Source organism: Choristoneura fumiferana, chromosome 26 (assembly GCF_025370935.1).
Source record: "Choristoneura fumiferana chromosome 26, NRCan_CFum_1, whole genome shotgun sequence".
NCBI classification, from domain to species: Eukaryota; Metazoa; Arthropoda; class Insecta; order Lepidoptera; family Tortricidae; genus Choristoneura; species Choristoneura fumiferana.
The window spans coordinates 4,808,715-4,822,212 of NC_133497.1; the positions used below are offsets into that span (position 1 = coordinate 4,808,715).

At 38.0% G+C, this 13,498-nt stretch overlaps 1 protein-coding gene and 3 pseudogenes across 2 annotated transcripts in view; all 4 read right to left on the reverse strand.

Annotated features, from left to right (window-relative positions):
- LOC141442675 (luciferin 4-monooxygenase-like) overlaps positions 1-13,498 on the reverse strand; it is a 46,722-nt gene that overhangs the window by 22,597 nt on the left and 10,627 nt on the right. The window lies entirely within an intron of this gene.
- LOC141443113 (uridine 5'-monophosphate synthase-like) lies at positions 756-3,074 on the reverse strand (annotated as a pseudogene).
- On the reverse strand, positions 3,071-4,472 carry LOC141442680 (multifunctional protein CAD pseudogene; annotated as a pseudogene).
- On the reverse strand, positions 4,598-5,644 carry LOC141442682 (multifunctional protein r-like; annotated as a pseudogene).

The following is a 13,498-nucleotide window of genomic DNA, read 5'->3' on the forward strand; positions in this document are numbered from 1 at the left end:
TGTGCCTGCGACTGTTGTCTGCAAATAATTCGTGTGCACGCGCCCGTGGGAACTATTATTAACAATTTTCTGTGATAAATTTAACCTACATACTTCTTAGGATCTCAAACCATCTCCATACCAAATTTCGTCACGATCGGTTGAGGACTTTAAGCGTGACAGCTTAACAAACAAACAGACATACTCACTTTCGTATCTTTATTTACATGGTATTATGGTATAAAATAAAGTTAAGTACTTCCCACCGTCTGTATATGCGCCTAGATCTTTTAAACTAAGCCATGGATGGAGTACGACAATATTTCACAAAAGGTTTATACGAGTATATACTATTACTAGCGACACGCCCGGCTTCGCACGGGTAAAGATTTTGAAAAATGGAGCTGAAAAGTATAAAGTGACTTTGATGAGACCTATTGTTTTGAAAATTGTACCGCGTGAGTCGGGGCGGATCGCTTGTTTAAGTATAACATTAGTACGGATTACTCTGATTTAATGCAGTCTTCGCCAAAGTGGGCGATAACGCCACCTTGTGGGCGCTGGAAGCCTAGAGGAGAGCGGTAAGGGGCCCAGAAAAATTTTCACCTTTGTGCCTTCATAAGGTGAGACGAATAATATGTCATTGAGTTTTTAAGGTGAAAAAAAATGGGGGGCGCTACAAAATAATTGATATTCAAAGTGGGCGTTAGAGGAAATATGTTTGAAAACCTCTGGTCCATAAAGTACTTGGCAAGTACTAGTAGTAAATGGCAACAAATAGCACCCAACCGATGGAATATGATCATATTATTCTCATCACAGCAAAAACTTAATTTAAATCTAAATTATTTTACTGATCAGATATGATTTATATGTACTAGAAAGTATCATAGCATCTAAACTTATTTCTAATTAAGAAAATTACTTTCAGTTTTTCATCTATATGTACCTACATATATCTCCCAGAGATTTTATTCCATTTTGCCAGAAATTCTCTTTTGGTAACACTTCCAAAGAGCATTTTTGTAGACAACAGCTTGTGTCTCTGTACTCTTGGCTGCAACAATACCTCTCCCCACAACAGCAATGTCAGCGCCTTTGTCCAGAACTACTTTCTCTGGTGTATTGTAAATCTGGCCGTGGCCGTCTCCTGATGTCTTCAGCTGGACCCCAGGTGTCAGTTGGATCAGCCCTGGATCATTAAATATGTCTTTGTTTTGGCAAACAAAGCCAGTGATCAGATCTGGGAATTTTGCTGCCCTTTCTACTGTCGCCTTGATGTAGTCTGGTGTGATAAGATTGCCCTGAAAACAAAGTTATATTTTATTAGAGTGATAGTGAGAGATTCACACCTTTGCTTGCTAAGCTGTCTCATGGCATGAACTAGATACTTTTGAATGTTATGACATGAATAATCACCAAGCAAGATAATCCCAAGAGTTAATTTATGAGACTTATCACAAGACAGAAATCAAATTGTTTATGATAAAAACATAGAATAGAAATACTGGCAGAATACAAGCTTTCAGTCTTGTTTAACCTGAATGGGATAAGATAACAAAAATATGTGCTAGTATTTATAATTACCTCCCTGCTCACTTCTGCTAAGAGAAACACTCCCCTGCTAACCCCATTTGTAGAACCATTCAATGCTTTTAGAATGCCTTCCCGGGCAAAGAATGGACAGTGACACAGTCTGTCCCTTCCCCAATTTTGTACAATCCATTCAAATACTGCAAAGACAGTGTTGCCAATGTTTGACAGCTGTTTGATTTGAAGTCCTCTATGATGTCGACATGAGTCTTGACCAGGCAAACATGCTCCCCAACTTTTTCCAGCAAGTCGAGAATTTTCGCAGTGGAAGTCAAGTCAACAGAAATGCAGAGATTGCTTTTTTCAGTGCTATTATTTCAAATAGCTGCCTTGCAACTTGATTGGTAGCAAGCTCTGCTCTTTTCTCGTAGGATACGGAGGCTCTATCTACTGCTTCCTCTGAAAAATATACAAGAACTTCTTATACTATTCTTACTGCTTAAAATGGTACTCTCAAAATTGCATAAGTAAATAAAGTAATCAAGACTTACTGCTTGATGGCGCTTTTGTAGTTCTTCAATACCCTTTCACTGTATTAGCCATCTCCTGTTATTTTATTATGATTCAACAAAATTTCAATCTAGTTAGTCATAGTAAACAATGATTTCATTTTCACCCCATTTGCCGCAAGGTTTTGTCTGCCACCCTGCTCCCCATCCAGTATAATGATAGCGGAGTCAACTTTAAGGCCCTCTTTTACCAAGTCTTTGACAGTCTCTAGTACACTTGACCCTGAAGTCACAACATCTTCAATGATGACGCATGTTTCACCAGCTGTATAGTGCCCTGCTATCATCTTGTTTGTACCATAGCCTTTGGCTTCTTTGGGCCTCAATATTACCTAACTTAAATGTTCCAACTGACATTAAGATGGCTTTTTAGGTATTCTGAAGCCCATGCTAATCAGTGATTTTAAATAAGTTTTATAACGATTTCCGCCGAAACAAGCCACCTCTCTAGTTGATGCCATTTCAGCACCTGAAGTAACATCTCCACCAGCCACAAATTGTGGCACGTTCGCACCCACTTTTCCACGTCCTCCCATGACATTAACAGGCTCCACGGGTAAACCTAAAATAACTTTGGTTGCAATAGCAACAAAATCATGGTTCAGTGTTTTCGAAACAAATGGGAATGATCGAGATACTCTAACATTACATTCAATTACTTTAAGTTCGTTATCTTTTGCTATCAATTGCATATTAAATGGGCGTTAACATCAAGTGTCTCGGTAATATTCCAGTAATTCTTTTGAGTTCATCTAATGTTTCTGTGGTTATATTTTGTGGTGGTGTTACTAACGTGGGATCGCCAGAATGAACACCTGCATTTTCTACGTGTACAGCCAAACATACAATAATACCATCTGCTGCAACAACATTGACATCAATTTCTTTAGCGGCCATTACAAATTTTGAAATCACTACTGGATGGTCTTTACTCACTTTGCTAGCTGACTTAAGGTAATCTTCTAAATCTTGTCTAGAATATGCCACGTTCATAGCTGCTCCACTCAGTACATATGAGGGCTGATCAAACACGGATAACCAACTTCATCGCAAAAACTTATTGCAGATTCGAGGTGGGTAAGTTCTTTCCACCGTGGTTGTTACCGGTGTTGTTGGTGGTTGTTTTTCGTGGTTATTTTTTCTGTGGAGCATGCGAGAAAATTTAAATCTATTTTCAGCATTGTCTATCATATCTGGTGATGTCTCTAAGATCTTCGCTTGCTGCCGATGACGCCATCAACACAACACCGTCAGGACAGGATGTTCTATGTTATAAATGTCCATTACCACTTCAAAAGATATTTCCTCGAAATATAGTCGATGGCTCATATCGTTATCAGTACTAACAGTTTCCGGATTATAATTGACCATTATCGTATTTCTAACTTGATTGAGCGATTCTCTTAGACAACCTGCCGCGCACCAATCAAATTCAACGGAGCTTCCTATTCTGTATACGCCAGATCCCAAGACCAAAATAAATCTTCCAGGAAATTCTAAATCGTGTTTGGTTACATTGTACGTTAAATACAGCCGGCCGTTCTGCGGCAACCGTATCAATCTTTTTAACAACTGGAGTTATTTTTAGTTCTTTTCTCAATTTTCTCTGCTAATTCATTACTTTTTATAGCTTTTGCTATTTGTTTATCTGAAAGTCCAATCTGTTTTGCGTTTTTTAGTATGTCTATTGTTATTGAACTGTGACTGACATTTTCAAGGATATTGTAATATCTGATAATATTTTTAAACTTCTCTAAGAACCATCTGTCAATTTTCGTAAATTCATAAAGATTTTCAACTACGTAATTCTTTTTGAGGGCAGCAGCCAGGACAAACATTCGTTTATCAGTTGGTTCACTAAATTTATTTTCATTTACTTCTTTGATATTAGGATCAAAACCATTAACGTTCTCGTCTACCATTCGCAATGCTTTCTTAAAGGCTTCTTCAAAATGTCTCCCTGTAGACATGGCTTCTCCAACACTCTTTATGGAGCTTCCAATTTTAGTACAAACTTGTAAATGTAGCCAAATCCCATCGTTGTATTTTTCTTGGTTCAAAGCCGTAGTCACATCGGTTACTGAATTATTTATTTCAGAAAGTGAAATACTAAGGGCTAATTTAGCCGCAACATATACTAAGGGGTACCCGGTAGCTTTGCTAGCCAAAGCTGAACTTCTTGATAACCCTGCATTGACTTCTATTATGTAGAATTGTACTGAACTAGGATTGGGGGCGTATTGTATATTACACTCGCCAATATTCCGAAATGCCTTATAACTTTCAAAGCACTATTTCTTAACATGTAGTAATCTTGATTCTAGGTGTTTGACTCGGTGCCACAACAATCGATTCCCCAGTGTGGATTTTAAGAGGATCAACGTTTTCCATGTCACAGACAGTTATACAATTATCATAGGCATCTCTCACGACTTCGTATTCGACTTCTTTCGATCCTTTTAGTGATTTATCAATAATCAGTTGGTCAGTATGTAAAGCTTGATGAGTTAAGTTAATTAGTCTTTTTCATTATTTGTAAAATCGGAACCTAACCCCCTTAGAGAAAAAGCAGCTCGAGCCATGACTGGGTTATCGATTTGAAAAGAAGCGTTAACAGCTTCATCACCAGAAAATACTGCAGCAATTGAAGCTAATTTCTCGCCAATAGCATACTTTTTTTCTGCAAATATTTATCTATCTTCTGTATCAATTATAGATTGTATTGGTGTTCCTGAATCTTAAACATTGTATTTTTCATAAACAAGCAGTTTGCCCTCCAAACGTATGTAAGTAAAACTTCCGTCGGCCGTTCAGCTTTGATCACTTATTCTACGTATTCAGCAGGAGTGATTGGGAGAAAGCAGACTTTATCTGCTAAACCTTTTGAGGTTTTGAACGGTAGTAATATTCGGATTTATTAACACAGTTTCAATTTTTTTTCTTGGATTGCTCTTACTCCTTGAGATCCGGAGTAATCGAATTCTCCGGCCTGGCCGACAGATAAGCCCCCTGAACCAAGAATAAGAACTTTTTTTGGTCTTTCAGTTAATCTGGGAGTAAACGTAAGCTTTTCTGTAATCTTCATGTCAATAATATATGTTTCATTTGTTTTGCATGCTTTTACAGCTTCAAGAAAAATATCTAATAGACATTCTAAGTTGGTTGGGCTTGCTATGTGTTCAGGATGAAATTGCACACTGAAGAATGGTTTCGACTCATGTATACCTTCGTTTGTTTTGTCTTTTTTAATGTGAAATAGCTGGCAAACGAGCATGCGCGTTATCTGATGATAAGTGATCACCGCTGCCCATGGTCACCTATAGCATTATTAGGACTGTGGGTGCTTTGCCGGCCTAAAAGGGGGGCTAAAGGGGAAAGGGATGAGGGGGCAGGGGGAGAGGAGTTGGGCTCCGGATCTCCCACTCACCGTACGAAACACAGTAGCAAAACTACTATTTCACGCCGGTATTCTGTGGGAGTGTGGTACTAACCCGGTCGAGCCGGCCCATTCGTACTGCAGCCAGCAAGTGGTTACAGTAAGGCTCTACCACATAAAAAAATCATCAAAAATTTTCATTTGTAAAAAGGATTTTCCAGTCTTTGGGTAACGTGCTACTGCCATCGACGGCAAATCCGTGGTTCTGTGATGTCATGAAACATCTTCCTGTACCACTATATCTGCAGGGTAAGTTATGTCCTCGGTTTCCGTAACTGTAAAATATGAGAATGTTTACGTTAAGTAATTTTATAACATAATAGGCAAGTCAAATACATAGAAAATTAAAATTCTAAATCTCATTCAAAGTAACTATTACTTACCTCATTCTGAAAGTGTTACTTCCTACCTACAGCAGTTGATAGTAACTGATGTCCAAGGCAAAGGCCCAAAACAGGTTTTGTATTGGTTAAATTTATCACGCCGCTAACATTGTCCACAACTTGTTAACATAATTCTGGATCACCAGGACCATTGCTTATAAACAATCCATCATAATTTTGGGGATCTAGTTTATGATCCCATGGTACTACCGTTACTTTTGCATTTCTTTTTATGAAGCGTCGTAATTGATTGTTTTAAGTCCACAATCTACAGCCATGATCGATACATCGCCATTTCGCTGCCTGCACTTTTGCTTCCTGAAAACGAGTTATTTTTCATTAACTGGTGCAAGTGCCTATTTGCATACCTAAGGAGTAGTAAATGCAGTACATTTCCAGCAAAACCTAAAAGCCGGCCAAGTGTGAGTCGAACTAGCGCACTGAGAGATCCGTAATTCCGTACTTATTTTTAGGTAGGTAGGTATTTAGATTATAACTAAAATCCAAGTTCATCAATCGAAGTAAAACGCAGGTGTAAAACTCGAGCATTAAACCCCTTTTTCCGTCGACGCGTCTATATATGAACATCTCGGGTAAAATAACTCGTTTTATGCTCTTGTTTTACAATCTTCTATGCGACGATATGTAACAAATATATTAACTGTGAGACTTGAAGACTGTAGCTCTAACCGCTTGGCTGTAAAACCTGTATTGTCATACACGACGACGACACCTGAATGCCAGTATAAATATGGCTTTGTTTGGACCCTTTGTGTACAAAGCCCTAATAATTATACACACCTTAACAGACACTTCGGCAACTAAGTTTCTAGTGTTTGGATCTGATACAGGTGGCAGGGGACCAGATGGGAGGGCTCCTTGAACAATTCGGCCCAGGGTAACTCCATTTTGTAAGCGACAGGTCAGGGCCCTGGTGTTCACGTCACAGAGGCTCTGCACTCCATAAGCAAATAGCCACGATCCACTTTTCTCACAAACAATCAACCCTGCGGCCCATATACGACTTGATTCAAACCATTGTTAGTCTGAAATCATTATGATGGTCAATCACGCTTCAATTCATCCAGACTGAGGGTGCGTCGCCGGCCTAAGAGGGGTGGCTAAAGGGGGAGGGAGGAGTAGGTAGTAGGGAGGTAGGAGGAGGGCCTCCGGATCTCCCACTCACCGTACGAAACACAGTAGCAATACTACTATTTCACGCCGGTATTCTGTGGGAGTGTGGTACTAGCCCGGTCGAGCCGGCCCATTCGTACTGCAGCCAGCAAGTGGTTACAGTAGGGCTCTACCACATAAAAAGAAATATTAATTTAATTTCAATTTTCATTTGTAAAAAGGATTTTCCAGTCGTTGGGTAACGTGCTGCCATCGACGTCAAATCCGTGGTTCTGTATGATGTCATGAAACATCTTCCTGTACCAGTATGTGTGAAGGCAGGGTAACTTACGTTTCGATTTCCGTAACTGTAAAATATAAGTGATTTTGTAACATAATAAGGCACATAGTTACGATTAAAACAAAATTAAAATTATAAACAAATTGTTACCTCATTTTGAAAGTGCTACATTCTACAGCAGTTGAAAGTAACTGATGTCCAATGCAAAGGCCCAAAATAGGTTTTGTATTGGTTGATTTATCACGCCGCTAACATTGTCCACAACTTGTTAACATGTTTCTGGATCACCAGGACCATTGCTTATAAACAATCCATCATAATTTTGGGCATCTAGTTCATGATCCCATGGCACTACCGTTACTTTTGTATTTCATTTTATCAAGCATCGTACGTAATTGATGGTTTTTGAGTCCACAATCTACATCAAGATCACCGTTTTGCTGCTTGCACTTTTGCTTCCTGAAAACGAGTTATTTTTCATTAACTGGTGCAAGTATCAAATTTGCATACCTAAGGAGTAGTTAATGCAGTACATTTCCAGCAAAACTGACATACCTAAAACCCGGCCAAGTGTGAGTCGGACTAAACGCACCGAGGGTTCCGTGCAAATTATTAGGTAGGTATGTCAAATATATTTTTTACCAAATATTTTAGATTATGATAAGATTAGATTAGATTATCATCCCAGCCTATATATGTCCCACTGCTGGGCACAGGCCTCCTCTCAGAACAAGAGGGCTTGGGCCATAGTTCCCTCGCGGGCCCAGTGCGGATTGGGAACTTCACACGCACCATTGAATTGCTTCGCAGGTTTGTGCAGGTTTCCTCACGATGTTTTCCTTCACCGCAAAGCACGTGTTAAACTTCAAATGTGATTCCGCACATGAACTTCGAAAAACTCAGATGCGAGCCGGGGTTTGAACCCACGACCCTCTGCTTGAGAGGCGATAGGTCAAACCACTAGGCCACCACGGCTATATTAGTTAATAGATTAGATTATGACTAAACTAAATTCCAAGTTGCAGTAACGTATTGTAAAGAAACTGCGAAGCAATATTTAAAAAAATAAATGCCAGCTTGTATTACAAGTATTTATTTACTTAATGAGCTTTAAACAAGGATTCTTCGTTTAATGGAATGTTTTTTAGTACGAGTACAGTCGCCATCAGATATTTCGGAACGGCCAAGGTGATCAAAAATATCGAAACATGAACTCTGTTACCTTAAAAATAGAGTGCATGTGCCGATATTTTTGACCACCTTGGCCGCTCCGAAATATCTGATGGCGACTGTACCTAGTGGAGCCCCCTTAAAACATTTAAAAATATTTTTCACTGCTCATTCTCGTAAAGTTCGTATTTACGCTGGATCTAGGCGACATGAAATTACTTTTTATGTTCTCGGCCATTTTCATTTTATCGTGCGCGTGTCTAATTACCATACCACTTTTTTTGTCATGCAAAAGCGACACGACACTGCAACTGAGTGTACATCTAGAAAAAGGACGGCTGCCATTCACATTTATCTGTGCACACAAGTCTACTTACCGTGTCACTAGTGCGGTAAAGAAGCGATACGGTAATTAGACTGGTGCACGATAAAATGAGAATGGCCGTTCTACATAAAATAAAATCTTCGGATATGTATTAAAGACCAACGTAATCAGGTGTCAACAGCCACAAACAAAAAAGTTAAGTATTACATATTTTTTAATTTATATAAAACTAAAAACCAATCAAATAAATAAAAAGACAATAAAACTAAAAAAACGTTGTCGAAACCGACTTGAAAAACTTTGAAAATAATTTTCTACTAGTTTCAAGTCGGTGCCTCAGCACGAGCCAGCAAGAGTGGAACTATAGTCGTTTACCTCACCCACCTAGGCTACGGACGAGTAAGTACTCGTACTATATAATGGGCTTCAATCATTCTTTGCAGGTGGTAGGCCCTTATGCAAGGTCCATCCGGATTGCTACCATGGTAGCATGGCCGGCCACCATCTTGCTCGCTCTGCCGTGAAGCAGCAGTGCTTGCACTGTTGTGTTTCGGCGTGGAGAGTAAGACAGCCGGTGAAATTACTGCCAAAAAATCAGCTGGCTCGTGCTGAGGCACCGACTTCAAGACTGTCTGTCTGTCTGTCCGGTTGCGGCTTTGCTCAGACCATGCCAACAAAATGGTACAAAAAAATTAAAAAAATAATTTAAAGTACCTCCCATAGACGAAAAGGGGGGGGGTTGACTTTTTTCTGATCCAACCCTATGGTGTGGGGTATTGTTGGATAGGTCTTTTAAAAGCATTGGGGTGTTGCTAAGACGATTTTACGATTCAGTAATATGTTTGTTTGTTTGTTTATACTAATTATTGCACAAAAGGATAAACAAAAAGGTTACAGAAAAAACATTATTTTTCGATACAGAAAAAAGTAGTGTTAAGTACAAAGGCGGCCTTATCCCTATAGGGATCTCTGCCAGTCAACCTTGTATTATAACAACCAACCCTTAACCTTGTTTATAACTTTGTTGTATATGTTTGCGAGATATTCAACTTTAAAGTGCAAATTTTCATTAAAACCGAGCGGCCGCCTCTTGTGTAATAAGTATACCTACACACCTTAACCGATATTTATTTATATGAAATTGTAGCGGTATTTTTAAAGTATTTAAATTGAAAGGTTATAATAATAATAAAAACTAAAAAATACAAGAAATAAAAAAACATTAATTAAAACGAGGCGTTCCTTTTTGCTCAGCTTTAAGCCCCATTTAGACCATGCAAGAATTTGCATGCAAGTTGCGTTGTATTGCAGACCAGGGCTTTAAATACCGTTAAAAAGTGGTAACGTTACCAACTGTCAAACCGATTTAACGTTAAATGATAATTAACGTTAAATGATAATTAACGTTAAACGATTTACCGTTACTTTTACAACTTTTTACCGGTAAAAAAAATGGTAACGTTATCAGCTATTCATTAAATTAACGTTAATTCAAAAGTATCGTTAAATCATTTTAACGGTATTTATATTACTATTTACCGGTAAGCTTGGGTAACGTTAAATTTTAGATTATCCTCATTTATCGAGCGAGTATGCAAGCGCTAAATTGGCAACACTCGGTAGCATAGCAAAAATTACCGATAGTGTTACTTCGGTATCGTTATAATAATGTGAATTGGGTAACGTTAACAAGCCCTACAATGTAAAGTAAATTTACCGGTAAAACTAACGGTAATTAGGTAACGTTAAATAATGTTAAGTTATCAATTAACGTTAAACTTTAATACCGGTACTAGGTATTTTTATGATTTTTACCGTTATTTAACGTTACTTATAGTGTGAATTTGGTAACGTTAACAAGCCCTGTTGCAGACTATTGAGAGTGAATTTAGTTGATCAAACAAATACCGCGATGTAGTGAAACTTGCATGCAAGTTCTTGCATGGTCTAAAATGGGGCTTTATTTTTTTTGTCCGAGGAAGCTGGAACCTTTGTTAGCAATTTTAAGTATATTCCAGTAAAGAGTTGGTGCAGTTGCGAGTTTGATTTAATAGAAAGTTGACTGTGAATAGACCATAAATATTTCAAGGATTTTGTATGGAATTTCACAGGGATTTGCTCAATTTATTTATGTTTTAATGTTTTAATGTTTATTTGGGCACAAACGGTACATGGTTCTTAAAAATAAACAAATTACAATTTGCATAAACCAATAAAGCTGCCACCACTTACTGATTCATTTAAGTAAAAGTAAAATGATCGGGAAACAAAACTGAAAACAGGTTTGTTGGCTAAACACAATTGTGTTGATATTTCAGTTACATTCTCTTACCAACTTCCCCATCTGTGGGCAGCTGCACTCCGAAGCTCCTGCCCTGGAAGACGGATCCATCTCTGAGCACCAGGCTACACACAAGACCCACTTCGCAAGTTAGCTCTTGGTACGGCATATCTGTAAACGTCATTTTTGCTAGTAAAACAAAGCAGACTGATTTTAATGGTCCCATTATAGGTAGTTTAAAGGATGCACATCCGCTACGCTGCTAGAATTTACACTTACTTAATTAAGTTTAAGTAGATACAAGTAACTAAGCAGCACTTGATATTTTTTACAATATTTCAAATCTTACAAAAAAATCTGCTTTTATTTAATTAATTTATTGCGTAAAGATGTAAGTAGTCTTTTTTTAAATGAATCATAAGTTTTTAAATCGTTTCCAGTTTTATGTTATTTTCGTGGTATTTTATAGAACATTAATTTACTAAAGAGAAATGTATATTTTTCTGTTTAGGCATACTACGCATGCTTTGCAGTTTGCAAACTGGTACATTCAACGTCATAAATAAGTGATCACTTTCGTACCTTGTCATTTTAACGTCATGTCATGTTTGAAAAGCCATACGAAATTGTTTACCGACTGAAAGCGACAAGGAACAAAAGTGATCACTTATTTATGAAGTTGACTGTAAATAGTTGTAAACATTTTTATATTTCTATTATTTTTATACAAGTTACAAAACAAACAAGATTATCTAGAAAAGCTAAAAGGGGTCAAAAGTCTGAATAGTTCGGGTAAAATTACACACGGTGCTGCTCGCCATTTCTGAGGCGATAGTGTAAATTTTCGGTTACACAATACGTCTCGATCGCGTTCGCGTATAATCTCAATTTGTATGAAAACACGAACATCCCAAACGTTCCGTTAGAGGCGCTGTTCGTGTTTCCATACAAATTGAGATTTTAACGCGAACGCGATCGAGACTTATTTTGTAACCGAAAACTTACACTAAGGGCATTGTTAGCTTGAACTTGGCTTGACACGCGGCGTCTCTATATTTGTCGTAAGTACCTAGAGTCTGGCTAATGAAAGATGAACCTGCAAAATCGCGGCAAATTCAAAAAAATGCAGATTGTATCACCAGGTTTCACCATAGAATAAGTAATAGTACAAGTACAGAAGCTTCTCTGCTGTACAAAAGTTACGGTTAAGCATAAGAATCGTGCCTACTTTATGCTTCTCTGCCCATCGCATTTTATTGGAAATTAAATAATTATTTAAAACGATATGTTGAACATAAAAAGTTTAGTAAGAATATTTTTGAGAAACTAGTTCTGAAAGGGATATTAGTATCAAAATATTTTGCCATGCCTACTAACCTACAAATTCGGTCACCGCATCTAAACACTCTTTTTTCTGTTTGAACAAGGCTTCCCTCTTTGCTTGTTTTTCTTTGATTTTGCTTATCATAGTTAAAATAATCTGTGGCACACCACTTTTAATTGTTTCCTTCATGTTTCAGCAGTAAATTTCCAAAAAAACTCTATTTTAACACACGAAGGTACTAAACTCAACAAGTCACAGAATAGATAATAGTATAAGCTCAAGTGTCTGTTTTCTTATACTCTTTGGTCTGTTTGCCCATGACATTTGAATAATGTTGCCACTCAAATAATAGCTGGGTTCAGCTTGCATTAGCCAAAATATACATCCCAAAGTTCATCAAAATCGTTAGTGCAGCTTCCGAGAAATCAATTACGTAACAATACTAGTAAGTAATACTAATTTAAAGTTAGGATAGTCATAAAAGTTAACAATATCATAAGAGAGGGAATTTCGCGGCTCATTGTTGTTAAGGATCTTATTACACGCGGTGTCTACAACCACTCCACAATGTGCGAAAACTTAAGCAGAAAGTACCTACAGCGATGAGTTAAAATAATACAGGCACTAGTTTGTGGACGATTACATTGAAGGAAGTAACTTACTTAATTTGTAGGTTTGTTTTGTCCACCACGTATTCAATTGCGTAGCCGGTAGGAAACGGACCGGCGCTGTCGAGTGTTCCACAACGACTGTCAGTCAGTCAACGACAGGCCGGGCGGGCCGGGCTGAGATGTTCCTGCTGTCGCGTCGCGTGAGATCACAGTATACCAAACAGTTCGATCTTCTCACTCGCTCCTTCCGATCAACAGCGTGTTTTCTCACTCTTACACATGCGCGATAGGTCTAAATGGTACCAATGTTAACTCGGAAGTTAGGTGCGCATTAAAGGTTAAGTGCGAAGTTAAACTTCCATTTTCCATTATTCGTAGCATGGTGTTTATAACTAAATTTATTTTAACATTTGAAACTTAACGGTAAAATTAGCACACGTTTTAAAATGAAACTATTAAAATTGTGTTAACTT